Source organism: Aquarana catesbeiana, linkage group LG02 (assembly GCF_042186555.1).
Source record: "Aquarana catesbeiana isolate 2022-GZ linkage group LG02, ASM4218655v1, whole genome shotgun sequence".
Lineage (NCBI taxonomy): Eukaryota > Metazoa > Chordata > Amphibia > Anura > Ranidae > Aquarana > Aquarana catesbeiana.
In genome coordinates this window covers 477617108-477632447 of record NC_133325.1, presented here as the reverse complement: position 1 = coordinate 477632447, position 15340 = coordinate 477617108, and the positions used below count along the sequence as shown (strand labels likewise).

General features: G+C 42.8%; 1 long non-coding RNA gene across 1 annotated transcript; it reads left to right on the top strand.

Moving 5' to 3' along the window:
- The first annotated feature begins 321 nt into the window (after window positions 1-321).
- Window positions 322-14047, top strand: LOC141129979 (uncharacterized). Its single transcript, XR_012241932.1, has 2 exons — window positions 322-528; window positions 13468-14047. It is a non-coding gene; the product is annotated as an uncharacterized lncRNA (long non-coding RNA).
- The last annotated feature ends 1293 nt before the right edge of the window (window positions 14048-15340 follow it).

Below are 15340 nucleotides of genomic sequence, written 5' to 3'. Positions count from 1 at the left end.
CCAGCAAAAATCCACAGTGACACTTCATGAAAGGCAATTCATTCCAGCATGTACAGCAAACCTCTGAACATGACATGCCAAGGGAGAGCTCACACTATTCTATGGGAAATGTTATCTGCATACAGCAAGTCTTCTAACCTGGATAAACAAAAAATATATAACTGCGCTAACCCAGTGAGAGAAAATATAAAGCTGCTACACAAAAATGTGACAAATATTTCAAAAATGTGTGTGTCACATTTAGTCACATAGTGTGTCATTCATCAAATCTTGAGATGGAGAGAGATTAAGCACTCTTACCGGAACCGGTGGATTCAGATGTCGGTGACACTGAATCAAACAGGCTTAGAGATCCAAATGGAGTGGAGGTGCCGGATCTCAAAACACATCTCCTCTGGTTTGCAACAGCTACTACGGTGTCCACCGCCCAGAAGGAATCCTACATCCAACAAGGGGATCCTGGTCTCACATCACATAAAAAATATGGAAAGAAAACAATGGAGTGCTCCAATCGTGCAGATCAGAAGGGTAGGTTTATTTGAACAAACCATTATAGAAAAATAAAACCGTGATCACAAGTATAATAAAAGTCAAGAATAAAACAAAGTGTAGGGAACAGTATGCCTAGCCCGACGCTTTTCATCCAATTGGACTTCTACAGGGGCATAGAGCATAGCTATGCTCTGCTACTGACATTACTGCCTGCTGGGTGTATGGCTCTCATATGGGATGGCTGGACTGGTCATAGACACATGCTATAGGGCCTCTGCACTGGTCACAGACTCATCCTATAGGGCCACAGGCTATTGTGCTGGTCAGACTGATGCCATGGGGCTACTGTGCCCATCACCCACTTATCCTATAGGACTAAGGTACTGGCCCCACATTAATTCTATAAGGTTGTTTTACTGGTCACAGAATAATACTATAGAATTGAGGTTCTGGTCACAGACTCATACTATAGGACTGAGGTTCTAGTCACACACTCATAGTATAGAGCATAGGTACCGGTTGCCTACTCATACTACACACTGAGAGTGCACTGCAGACACTCTCCGCTCGGGCCGTGCTGCTGACGTCACTTCTGGTTTATCACTGGCACAGGGAAACCAGAAGTAAGGTTGTAACTCAGAACTCGGAGGGAAAGCACCACCCATTTCTTAGGGTGGTGCCAAGCTAGAACAAAGCACCCGTAGTGCTACTACAGGCGGAAGTATTCCGGCGCAATCCATTGAGCCACAAGGCAGGTCAAAACACTGCAAATGAAGCATCTCGTCTGCAATCTCATGATTGCATAGACGTCATGCTTCCCATAGTACACTGTGTTCGGTACCCGAACGCAGTGCACTTAAAGGACCTTTTTTTCTATTTTTATTTTTTAAAGGGCCTTTTTAAAAAATTTATGTGAGTGCTTGGGGGGGGGCGCCCCCTATGGACGGGCCACCACTGCTGAATGTACTTTTGAAAGTATACTTCTTTATGTTCCATTATAACATTTATGCCCTTGGCATCTGGAGATAGGACACAAGAGATGTGCTGCTGCATCATTGTTTGTTCAACATGTGACATGAACAAGATATCTTAAGCATCTCCCTGAAAAGCAAGTAGCAATATACTCTCAAACTCTTGTTGTAGCAGCTGTTTAAACAAAAAGATACTATACACCAATCCATGTTCCCTTTCAAAAAAACTGTACCTGTACTCCATGTGTATGATTTTCTCAAGCACAGTCTGAAAGAGTAGTCTAGTCCCAGCTTGTACCCATTGCTCACTGATCTTCATAGCTGTTCCTATGCCAACTTAGGTAAATTAGAGTTTACTTTAAATTCAGCACTTTATTCATTTTTTTGTAATTACGCTCAATAGATTTCGAGAATTTATGGATTTCTGAAATTAAACCCAAAAGCAAACATTTATTGTATTGCAGCTTACCATTTCTTAGATGTGGTGGCTGCATTAGTTTTCTTTTTAAGGTATTCTTTCTTCAATTTTCATTTGGTGATCTGGTCAGTAAAGGGTTGATTTACTAAAACTTGTGCAAGATCTGGTGCAGCTGTGCATGGTAGCCAATCAGCTTCTAACTTCAGCTTGTTCAATTAAGATTTGACAAAAATCCTGGATGCTGATTGGTTTCTATGCAGAGCTGAACCAGCATTTGCACTCTCCCGTTAAGGAAATCAACCCCTAAGCGCTCTTCCAGATGTATGCGTTTCAGGGATAAGACAAACAATTAACCTCCCTGGCAGTATGATTATGTCTGATTTTTAATGTAAGTGCAGTTTATTGTCTATTTGAAGTCCTAGGTATGATAAATTTGAAACACAAAATCATAATTTATAATATAATAATTAACTATAAATAATTATAACAAATAATAATATAATAATAATAGATTTTATTCAATAATGTAATCAAATCAAAAACACTGAAATTTGTCCAAACAAGGGTGCGATATTACTATTCACTGTAATACTAGACACTGCATATTGGTTTAATAAACATCCTGGGTATGATACATTTTGAAACATGGGACCATACAAAGTCTGACATCACAATCAGGACAATGGAACCTGGTTTCCTTTCAGATTTTCTTTCCACTGTCATCTTGCTTCAGGCAACAAACCACCCACATCCTTGTAGGTGCTGACTTTTCCTCGGTTGGTGGGATTTAGTCCATGAAGTGACGACCAGTCAGGCGTTCCGTGTTGACAATGCCAACAGCATGACCTCCAGCCCTATTCACAGCCATTGATGGTATTTGGTGGTTCACAAAGGTCAGTTTGGCAACTTTCCAAATGAAGCCAGAATGAATCACAGGCTTGTCACTCTTTTTTTTTAGCAGAATGTAGGCATTCCACAAGTAAGGATGAGCTTGGGCGTGTTCGCACAGCCCACGTGCAGAGCCCGCCAGGAAGTCTCACTGCGCTGCGCTAATCACAGGCAGTGAGACATTTCCCGATCTCTGCAGCCGCACATCGGGAAAATGTCTCACTGCCTGTGATTAGCGCAGCGCCGTGACGACTCCCTGGCAGGCTCTGCACGTGGGCTGTGCGAACATGCCCGAGCTCATCCTTATCCACAAGCATTGCTCAAGAAGATGTCTGAAGATTTTCCTGTAGTACTTCTTTTGCTGTTTCCTCATTGCTGGGTGGAATGTCATTGCTTGGTCGGCTCTGTCAACACCTCCCATGGTGTTATTATAGTCTATTACTACTTGTGGCCTCATGATTTCTTTCCCACCTTTCGTGCATACCATAACAGTGGAGGTATTATGAACTGTACTCATTAGGCACACATCTTTCTTGTCACACCATTGCAGTGCCACCATTTTGCCTTTCTGCCAGGCAACCATTTCTCAAGTCTTTAGCTTCTTATTGCCAAACATTAGCAGCATGTCACACTGGTTAGCCCTAACGGTTCCATAGGCATCTGTTTTGTTTTGCAGAAGAAACTCATAAAGTTCAGGAGATGTGTAAAAGTTGTTGGTTGTTATGCAATAGTCCTGATTTAGCAATGGCTCAATGGGTGAAAGAACTGAAGATGTTGCCATTCCATAGTTGCTGGATTTTGGATTGAATTTTGTTCCTTTCCCAGTGTATAGGACTGAATCCCAAATGTAACCAGTTGACGATTCACATAGCATGAAGGATTTTACGCCAAATCGTGCTCTCTTTGATGCAATGTATTGTATCCAGCTGATCCTTCCCTTGTAGGCCATTAGACTTTCATCTATGCTGATATCTCTTTCTGGCACATAGCTCCATTGGAAATCCTTTAGAATCATTTTAGATACTTCCCAAATTTTCTTGAGTTTTGGTGCATGATGAGTAGTTTCATCAAGTTCTTTGTTGTTTTGAAAGTGTAAATATTTCATGATCAGGGAAAATCTGTACTCTGACATGACCATGGCAAAGAATGGAGTGGCAAGTAATTTGTTAGTTGTCCAATACCACTTCTGCAGGGGTTTCCCCACCACTCCCTCAAGTATTATTAGGCCCAGAAAATTTCCAAATGTCATCTTTGGTCACTGGTTTCCACTTTCTGCTTCTTGCAAACTTACGAAGATTTGCCTCAGTAACTATTTTTTCAATAACCTCATTGGTTAGAAATAGGGATGAGCCAAACATCCCCCCAGTTCAGTTTGCACTAGAACTTGGGAACAGGCAAAAAATTTGTGCAAACACCATTAAAGTCTATGGGACACGAACATGAAAAATCAAAAGTGCTCATTTTAAAGGCTGTTATGCATATCACTGCTATAAAAAGTGTTTGGGGACCCGGGTCCTGCCCCATGGGGACATGTATCAATGCAAAAAGTTTTAAAAACACAAAAGGAGCAGTGATTTTAATAATGCTTAAAGTTTAACAATAAAAATGAAATATTCCTTTTATTATCGTGCCTGGGGGGTGTCCTTAGTATGCCTGTAAAGTAGCACATATTTCCTGTGTTTAGAACAGTACCACAGCAAAATGACATTTCTAAAGGAAAAAATGTCATTTAAAACTGCTTGTGGCTGTAATGAATTGTCGGATCCCAGCAATATTAAAAAAAAAATGGCATGGGTTCCCCCCCAGTCCATTACCAGGCCCTTTGGGTCTGGTATGAATATTAAGAGGAACTCCGCACCAAAATTTAAAAAATAATTGCATGGGGGTCCCCCAAAATCCTTTAAGTTCAGGTATTGATATTAAGGGGAACCCTGCGCCAAAATAAAAAAAATGGCGTGGGGGGGCCCCCCAAAATCCATACTAGACCCTTATCTGAGCTGCAGGAAGGGGGGGGCGAGAGAGCGCCCCCCCCTGAACCATACCAGGCCACATGCCCTCAACATGGGGAGGGTGTTTTGGGGTCACCCCAAAACATCTTGTCCACATGCTGATGGAGACAAGGGCCTCATCCCTACAACCCTTGCCTGGTGGTTGTGGGTGTCTGCAGGTGGGGGGCTTATCGGAATCTGGAAGTCCTCTTTAACAAGGGTACCCCCAGATCCCGCCCCCCATGTGAATGGGTATCGGGTACATTGTACCCCTACAGGAGACAGTTTGAGACACGTTCTTTATTAAAAAAAAAAAAAGAAGTTTCCTCCTCGATGTAACTCCATCTTCGATGACAACGGTGACGACCTGAGAAAAAAAAGAAGAAAAAAAGGAATTTTTCCATTTTTTTTCTCGGGTCGTCTGCGCTGCCATCGAAGATGTAGTTATATTGTGGGACACTTTTTTTTTTTTTAATAAAGGACTTGTCTCAAACTGTCTACTGTCATTTTTACTTTTTTGACACTTTTTTGGTGAATGTGTAGGGGTACAATGTTCCCAATACCCATTCACATAAGGGGGGGCAGTATCTGGGGGTACCCTTGTTAAAGGGGGCTTCCAGATTCCGATAAGCCCCTGCCCACAGACCCCCACAACCATCAGGCAAAGGTTGTGGGGACGAGGCCCTTGTCCCCATCATTGATCATTGGAGTGCTTACAATGATTAGCTTTTATTTAATCATGTAAAACCTTTACCTATAACTGAGTATAAAATGTGAACTGGAGTTTGAATTCAATATGTTAATGCATTTAAATCTGCTAGTACATTTAACATAACCCTGCTCCTAGACTGATAATGCTGCTGTCTGTCGTACCCTTGTACTCATTCATCCAGAGTGGAGGTACTCTAATACAGGAGGTGTGTTACTGGCCAGATCATAAGGTGAAAACAGAGGTGGAAAAAGCCTAAAAACAGAAAACTAATGCAGTCACCACATCTAATGATTGATAAGCTGCAATTTATTACATTTTTGGTTTTGGGTTTAATACTGCCTTAACTTATCCACAGGCATACTTCACCCATTTTATGTGCAAGTTCATATATTGAAATAAGTCTGACATACAGTAAGACACAGTAAGACCATGCTATGGATTTTAGTTAAGGAGCGTAACTAAGGTTTCCACTACTTTCTCCCATTTTTCGAATTGGATTCAACTGGAAAAATGCGAGAATACTAGAAAACTGTGAAAAAACTTTTTAAATAGACCCCCAATGCTGGCCATACATGAATAGAAAATTGTTTGACACAAACAGTTGGAATTTAAAAAATCTGTCGAACGTGCATGTGATAACGTCATCATTGTATCAATAGCTGTCACCCAATTATCAACATATTATCAATCAATAACAACAAAAAACTGTACATTTTTCGACGACCAATTATACAAACAGCGGAAATTATGTAAAGATTTTTTGACCTTTGGGAATCCTCCCACTGAAACACGTTATACATTGTTGCCATGCATGACAGTCGTTGGAGGTGTTGTTCCATTCCATTGGCTTAGTCGTGTATTGTGGTCCAGCTATGGATGCTCAGAGGAAGAGGAAGGCAGCAATTGCCATGCTGGAAATAATCACACTGGATAATGATTCAAAACGAAAGAAGAAAAGAAAAGCAAGAGTTTGGAGCAAGGATTGGCTTCCGAGGAGAGGAGAATTGTCACATATACCCTTTGTGACCAACTTGCGGGAAAGTTATCCTGATGACTATCGTAATTATCTCAGGATGTCCCAAGAAACTTTCGACAGTCTACTTGAACAAGTTGGTCCTCACATGCAGAAGACAGATTTCTTAATGAGGAAAGCCATCAGCCCATAACAGAGACTCATAGCAACCTTGCACTTCTCAGCAACAGGAAGAACCCTAGAAGATCTTAAATTCACAACAGAGATATCAGGCACTAAGCAGGATTATTCCTGAAACATGCAAAGCTATCACCAATGTCTTAAAAAGAGAGTATTTGAAGGTAGGTTAGTTTAACAAAACAATTTTATTGTTTAATTGTAAACATAAACATCACAGAAAACAAAACCCCAACTGGTAGTCTATTGTGCATTATTTAAACATGTAACATAATGAACAAATAAACAGCCAAAGGATTATAGGGTTGTGAAACTGTGATCCTGTGTCCAGGAACTCTTTTCTTGTTCCTAGCTTGGCATATTTCCCTGCCATGTGTTGTCTGCCTGTGAGTGGGAGAGCATGTTCACGTGCATTGCCATGTGAGTTCTGGTTGTGATTGGCAGCGCTTACTTATATTGTGTTGCCATGTGGGTTCTGGTTTTGTTTGGGAGGGCATATGCATATTTGGTTGCCAAGTGCTTTTAGGTGGTGAAGGGGTGTGTGTATGTCGTTGGCATGTTGGTTCCGCCAGAGATCTGTTTGGATTTTGCCCTTGCCATTTACTTACATTCTGAGATGCATGAGGATTAATACTTGCAATATGGGTGGTAGAGATCGGCTGAGCACCCCCCTGTTCGGGAGTTCTGCTGCAAACCGAACAGGGGAAAAGTTCTAACCTGAAAGGCGAACCCCATTGAAGTCTATGGGAGCAAACAGGAAAATCAAAAGTGCCCATTTTGAAGGATAATATGCAATTGGCCATAAAAGAGGTATGGGGGGCCAGCACCCAACTATTGAAAAAAAAAGAAAGGAAGAAAACAGCATGGGGTCCCCCCCAAGATCCATACCAGACCCTTATCTGAGCACACAGTCTGGCATGTCAGGAAATTGGGGGGGACAAGTGAGCGACCCCCCCCGAACCATACCAGGCCACACAACCTCAACATGACCCCCCCACCCCAAAGCACCTTGTCCCCATGTTGATGGGGACAGGGGTCTTTTCCCACAATCCTGGGCTGTGGTTGTGGGGGGGTCTGCAGGCGGAGGCTTATCAGTCATCATCATCGACTGTGGAAACTTCACACTTGACCTCATGCAACTTTAAGTCTGTGTCTCTCCACGCTTCCTCCAGACTCTGGGACCTTGATTTCCAAATTAAATGCTACATTTTTCACAGTCCGTGATTTTTTGGGAAACCAAGTCATCTGCTGGTGTTGGTCCACTGTGTTTCATCAAGTCCAAAGTCAGCATAGCCCTATACCAGGAAATTCTAGGGCACTTCATGCTTCCCTCTGCTGACCAGCTTTATGGAGGTCCTGATTTCATTTTCCAGCAGGACTTGGCACCTGCTCACACTGCCAAAAGTACCAATACCTGGTTTAATGATCATGGTATCACTGTGCTTGATTGACCAGCAAACTTGCCTGGCCTAAACCCAATAGAGAGCCTGAGGGGTATTGTCAAGAGGAAGATGAGAGACACCAGACCCAACAAAATGCAGTGCAGAGGAGCTGAAGAACACTATCAGTGCAACCTGGGCTTCCATAACACCTTGACAGTGCCGCAGGCTGATCGCCTCCATGCCACACCGCATTGATGCAGTAATTCACGTAAAAGGAGCCCCAACCAAGTATTGAGTGCATACTATACTGTACATGGTTATACTTTTCAGTAAGCCAATATTTCTGTATTAAAATTCCTATTTTTTATTAGTCTTATGTAATATTCTAATTTTCTGAGATACTGAATTTTGGGTTTTCACTAGCTGTAAGCCATAATCATCAAAGTTAAAAAAAAGAAATGCTTGAAATATATCATTCTGTGTGTAACCCATCTACAGTATATAAAATATATGAGTTTCACTTTTTGAATAGAATTACTGAAATAAATTAACTTTTTGATGATATTCAAATTTTATGAGATGCATTTGTAAATCTGCTAAATCTGCTAATAGTCATTTGATGTCACATTCCAGGGGTATGAGTTTTTCTGGTGAATATCAATAAATTGTAATAGGAAATGTGGGGAAGTAAATTTGGTTACCATTGCTGTAGGGAAAAGTTAAAGAAATAATACTAGTCAAGACATATAAGAGCATAACACAAAAACACTAGATGACAGAATGCAAAGGCAAACAATATGTCTAGTCGGTGAACACATCTACAATTACAGCAGGTGGATTATAGTATTTAATGTGGACTCAGGATTAATTTACATAACCTGGTAGTAAACTGAAATGAAAGTTTCTTCCTCATGAAAGGGCGGCAATGTTGTACACCTGCAATATATGGCCCGCCCCTTCTCTCTCCTGGTGTGGGCAGAAGGAAGATGACGGAGAGGAGGACAGACATGTGTCCGGCAGCAGCAGTGGCTCTTACAGGGGGGAAAGGCAGACTACCTGGCCTAGGAAGAAAAAAAAGGAAACAAACATGTCCTTCAATGAGATGGTGGACCTTGCGGATATCCTGTTTAGAAAAGATTATGATGGAAGAATGGGATCCTACCTGAGGCCTAATGCTAGAAAAGAAAAGATAATGGACAAGGTGATCCGTGTACTGCAAGAAGTTTGGGGTAAGGGGGACAAAGGAAAAAGTCAGAAAACAACATTGGTCGGTTTTGAAATTGCGAGAGGAGGATCAGTTTGCAAAGATCAAGAGAGTTATAAAGAAAAGAGAGTATATCTAATGTCTTCACGTTCCTTTCTTTCTGTGCCATTTGCTTTTCCTACAAATATGCACCGTGCTTTCTGCCTTCTTACTGTGCCATGTTCATTGCACACTATTCTGTGTTGTGGTTACTGCTTGGTTTCTGTGCCATGTGATACTTCTTGTCACGGAACGCCCCACACTCCGCTTGAGTGCTTCCGTCATATACCACTTCCTCCCAGTCTGTATACAGATATCAGATATTCCAACCTCTTTCTGAGCAGAAAACAAGGCGACACTTGCTTCACTGCTAACATGGACTCACTTTATTCAGAACCAGAATACAGTCTTATATACACAGGTGAAGATTACTCTAACAATACAAACGTAACCTAATTAACATGAGCTAATTATCTCATCCTTTATACAGCCTAGGTGGCTGAGACATGACCTTTTGCCCAGACTTGTGGTCACCGAGCTTCACACAGGAATATAAACACAATAGCTGGAGCTAATTACAATTAACAATACAAACATAACCTAATTAACCTAATTAACATGAGCTCCAATAGGAGTCGTCCCGTCTCCTACATTGTATAGAGGACAATGTGATCAGCTCATTCAATTAACACACATTACCATAAACATCAACACAGGATTAATTAGAACAAACAACAATGAGTTGAATACCTTTAGAACCTAGACTAAACTTATTTACATTAAACCCATTATAGCTGACATCAGACAGGTGAGTGGAGATGATGACATTAGCATCTCCTCACAGGATGTGTCCCAACAGTATAACTCAGTCTTATCATTCTAATATGGCATACAACGGGTTCCAGAGTCTGTGTGTTTTGGGGGAACATGGAGCTGAATCCAAAGTAACACCAACCCCAGGGTCCCCAGGCATACAGCTCACAGAGAGCACCATTGCCCCAAATGCTAGGGCCCATAATCGGTGGGCAACAGACTTGCACACAGTCCTCTCCAACAGCCTCCGCTCTGGCCTTGCCCGTGACATTTCTCCCCTTTCGGCAGGAGACTAACACAGGAGGAGACCCCAGACGGGTTGACTCCGAAGTTAGTCCACAGCTCCAGTCCTCTACTGCCTGTACCCACACAGTACCCCAAACAAATCATCCCAAACAGTGCATTACTCACGCAGCCATCCTCTGCCTCTCTCAGAGAACATATCTGCCGCTGGGGAGAGGCCCGGACTGGCTCTTCTCCCTGGAATCCTTTCTGCCGCTGGAGAGAAGACAGGGGGACTGGGCTCACTCCATCCTGCTGTTGGGGATCTGGGCCGACTGCCCAGCATCCCTGGGGTATACAGGTGGGGACTGAAGCCCCATCAACTGACACCAGATCAAGCTGCAGTTGTGAGGTGATGACTGCATTCTCTCCTTGGACCTCCACAATTGCTGCAGGTGTGGGGCAGAGGTCTTGGACCCTCTGTCCGTTTGCCAGCACTTCTGCTGGAGAAGTTTGTTTTAACTCCGTAGATGCTGCTGGCAGAAAATCACATGTCCCTGTCAGTGTTGTGGGAGAAAGGCTGACTACCTCTTCTCTCAGGAAGGCTGAAGCCACTGTTGGTGCTGGGCAGAACACAGTGAACTTTGGCCCTGATAGCAGCTCTTCTGCTGGAGGCTCATCAGGTTGTTCTTCCTCAGCAGAAAAGTCTATTAAATCCTCTACCTCTATAACTGGTGTCTGTGGATAGAGGTTCACCATCTCCCGTCCGTGGAACTCAGAAGATGCCATCAGTGCTGAGCAGAGCGCAATGAAGTTTGGCCCTAATCCCAACTCTTCTGCTGGGGGCTCACCCGACGGTTCTTCCTCAGCAGAAAAGTCTATCAAATCCCATGTCTCTGCAACTGATGTCGGGGAATAGGGGTTCACCATCTCCTGTCCATGGAACCCAGAAGATGTTATCATTTCTGGACAGAGGTTAGCAGAGCTCTGCCCTGTTGTCAGCACTTCAGGTTTGGGGACGGCAATCTCCAGATTTTCCACTGCAGATTCTCTGGCATGCTGCTGGACAGGCACATTCCTCCATCCAAGATCATCCCATGCAGAAACAGGATCATCAAGGTCAGTCAGCACTTGCTGCATCCGCCATAAGACCTCCGCCTCCATAGCTGTGGGGGCAGGTTGGCAAAGCACACTATCGCTCTGCCACATTGCCGACTCTTCAGCCAGGATTTCAGGGTTGTCAGCTGGTATTTCCTGATAGTCCCAGGCAAAGGGAGCCCAGCCCTGGCACTGAGCAATGTCTAACAGCCGTCTGTAGGCGATCTCTAGCTCCCATTCCTGAACGGCCAGAAACTCCAAATCTTCCTGTGCCCAGTGCACTTCCGAAATGTTCAGTAGCCCTTCTCTGAAATCCATGATTTCGTCCACCCGCCGCTCCAAATCACTCCCAAAGTTAGGGTCCCCTGTCAGCTTCACAAACAACAGTCCCAAGCCGCCGTAGCTTAAGCCTTCCATTGGGCTGTCATCCGCTATCCAGGGACATGCTTGGGATACATGCCACCGGAGGGCTCTGTAGCTCTCATCCAACTTCATCTCTGCCCAGGCCAGCCTGCTTAATTCAGCTGTCTGCTTCTTGTGTGGTTTTTCTCCCAAAAACCGCACCCGCAGTCCGTACTGCGACCAGTACCTTTCCTCGATGGAGGGGAGAACTTTTCCCTGGTGTCGCTGCTCACGGGCTAGCGCTTCCTTCCAGAGTTTGCAGCGAATAGAATCACACCATCCCAGCAGGACCTGCTCCGATACTGGTCCTCTGTGCTGTATCTGCATCTCTCGCAAACTCCTTCTGAATTCCTCATCCATGGCGGCTGGTATCTGTACCTCTCCTCTTCTGCTATCTGGACCTTGGATCCAGATGGAAGTTTGGATGTCCCAGACTTCAAGAAGCTTTCCCGCTGCTTGCCACCAATGTCACGGAACGCCCCACACTCCGCTTGAGTGCTTCCGTCATATACCACTTCCTCCCAGTCTGTATACAGATATCAGATATTCCAACCTCTTTCTGAGCAGAAAACAAGGCGACACTTGCTTCACTGCTAACATGGACTCACTTTATTCAGAACCAGAATACAGTCTTATATACACAGGCGAAGATTACTCTAACAATACAAACGTAACCTAATTAACATGAGCTAATTATCTCATCCTTTATACAGCCTAGGTGGCTGAGACATGACCTTTTGCCCAGACTTGTGGTCACCGAGCTTCACACAGGAATATAAACACAATAGCTGGAGCTAATTACAATTAACAATACAAACATAACCTAATTAACCTAATTAACATGAGCTCCAATAGGAGTCGTCCCGTCTCCTACATTGTATAGAGGACAATGTGATCAGCTCATTCAATTAACACACATTACCATAAACATCAACACAGGATTAATTAGAACAAACAACAATGAGTTGAATACCTTTAGAACCTAGACTAAACTTATTTACATTAAACCCATTATAGCTGACATCAGACAGGTGAGTGGAGATGATGACATTAGCATCTCCTCACAGGATGTGTCCCAACAGTATAACTCAGTCTTATCATTCTAATATGGCATACAACGGGTTCCAGAGTCTGTGTGTTTTGGGGGAACATGGAGCTGAATCCAAAGTAACACCAACCCCAGGGTCCCCAGGCATACAGCTCACAGAGAGCACCATTGCCCCAAATGCTAGGGCCCATAATCGGTGGGCAACAGGCTTGCACACAGTCCTCTCCAACAGCCTCCGCTCTGGCCTTGCCCGTGACACTTCTCATAATCTTTAGTGTGGTTTTTGTAGCCGTCGCGATCATTTGTTCATAATGACAAATCTATCATATATCATGTCGTCAAACTTTTAGCTGTTTATTATTTTTGGGGTCGCTTAGTACGATGCACGGGGTAGTTACACAGAAGGTAGGGGAGAGGAGTGCCAACGCTGAGACATAATTGGCCCTGCTCTGTGCAGAAACCATTGCACTGACCTGGTGTTTTTTGTTTTTGTTTTTTTTCAAAAGGGAAAAGACTAATTCAAGTTTCAGTATAGCTTAAACAACATATATGCCAGTTGTTCTGAACTTAAATGCATTTACTTTGCATAAAGATACTTCCATGCACTGTGTTCTAAGATTTTTTAATTTTTTTTTTACAGGAGATAAAAGAAGAAGAGCTGCTGAGCAATCGACTGACACAACTGTCATGGCAACTGATGACACAAAGCAGAGCAGCCAGACAGAGAATCCTGAAGAACAGGAAGTGGTTTTGGAGCTTGTTGGAAATGTCACAAGCAACGGTAAGTCGATAACACCATCAATATTTAGGAATCGTGCATGCATTAGATCTCTAGTCTTTTTTTTGTGTTGTAGGATAAATGGAGATCTATGGCGAAGAACATTTTACAAGTGCCAGCACACAAATGCTCGTCAATGAGCTCATAGTCTGCAAGGCTGAGATACAAAAAATTACGGAACAATACACAGTGTACAGACCAGAATCAATACAATAATCAACCTGTTGAGGAAAGTGTAATTTTTTTGTTTTTGTTGAAACTTTACTATGTGCTAAGCACCTGTTGTGCAATAAAAAAATGTTTATATTGTGCACATTTTGAACCTCTGTACATTAAAAAAGAAATGTTTTTTCTAGTTTTTAAAAAAAGAAAAAGAAAGAAAGAAAATGGATCACTGCTGGATACAATGTTCTGGGTGAAAATAAAGAAAAAGTTAGTTTTATGCATTTGTCTGTGTCATCTTGTTGCTTTTGAACATAGATAGAGCTACTTAAAGAGGAACTACAGTCTGCTCACATTATTTGTTATAAAAACATCTTTGGCATTCTGAAGCTTCCCTCCAACCAATTCCAACTTTGCATATTATTTTGTATATATTGTGATTCTGTACGTGCCAAATATGCTGCAGAAATCTACCTCCACTGAGTCTGGCCGCATCCATTTTAACCGTGAGCAGCTGAAGCTGCTGCCTGTTCACTTCCTGGATTTACACAGGCACACAGAGGCACACCTCCAGCTCTGCAGCTTGGCCCTATTATGACTCACCCCCCTGCCTAGCAAACTCTCACAAGAGTGAGAGAGAACTGTGCATGATGTCATAAGCCTAGGTTTTTTACCAAGAAACAGGAAGTAGGCTGTATAAGGTATTTACTGGCAGAAAAAAAAAATGTTTTACTATCCAAAGTTAAAACAACAAGCGCAGAAGATTTATTAGATGGAAAGATGAAGTTCTACTTTAATGATTTTTCAGTGAAGAAAGGTTCTGTGCATGTTAATAGATTGCTCTGTACACCTTTCTCTCTGAATAACTATTCTAAAAAATAGCCTGATAGGTGATAACAATTTCTTCCTTTAGGCTCGATTCACACCTATGCATGTTGCTTTTGAGTGTATCTGTAGTGCTTTTTGCGTTGCTTGCCGCGTTTTTGAACATGCATTTTTGATGCGTTTTTAACGCATTTTTGCTCCGTTTAAAAACGCATTGTAGGGTGTGCCCCCCAAATATGTACTTGTATATTGGAATAGACCCTGACCAGGTTTTTTTGGGCTGGAGCACCCCTCCCCCTCCTCATTACCTCTTATTTAGTGGCCACCAGTGTATAGGATGTATCCCCTTCAGTTCTCCCACATAGAGGAGTTTAGCTCCCATGGTTGAGACAAAGGATCTTCCATTCTATTATTAGAGTAGGACCCACTAATTTGGGGTACTTTGTCGCAGTAAGTGGGCTTAGCACTATATGACCATATAGTGTGACCAAACCCCCCTATTTTTTGAATATGTTCAGGTGTTTTTAACTAGCCTTGCAGGAAATGTCATTCTTGTATGTGTGCGCTGTAAAATATTTTGTACTGTATTGTAAGCCAGTCTCCTGATACCATAAAATGAGATGCCTGATATACCCCCTGTTTCATCAGAGCTTCAAAAGTTCCCTGTCGTAAACCCGGGGCGAATTGTGGATTCCCCAAGATGAGAAATAATGGGGATTTTATGATGAAAGCTTGCCCTTGGAGAAAA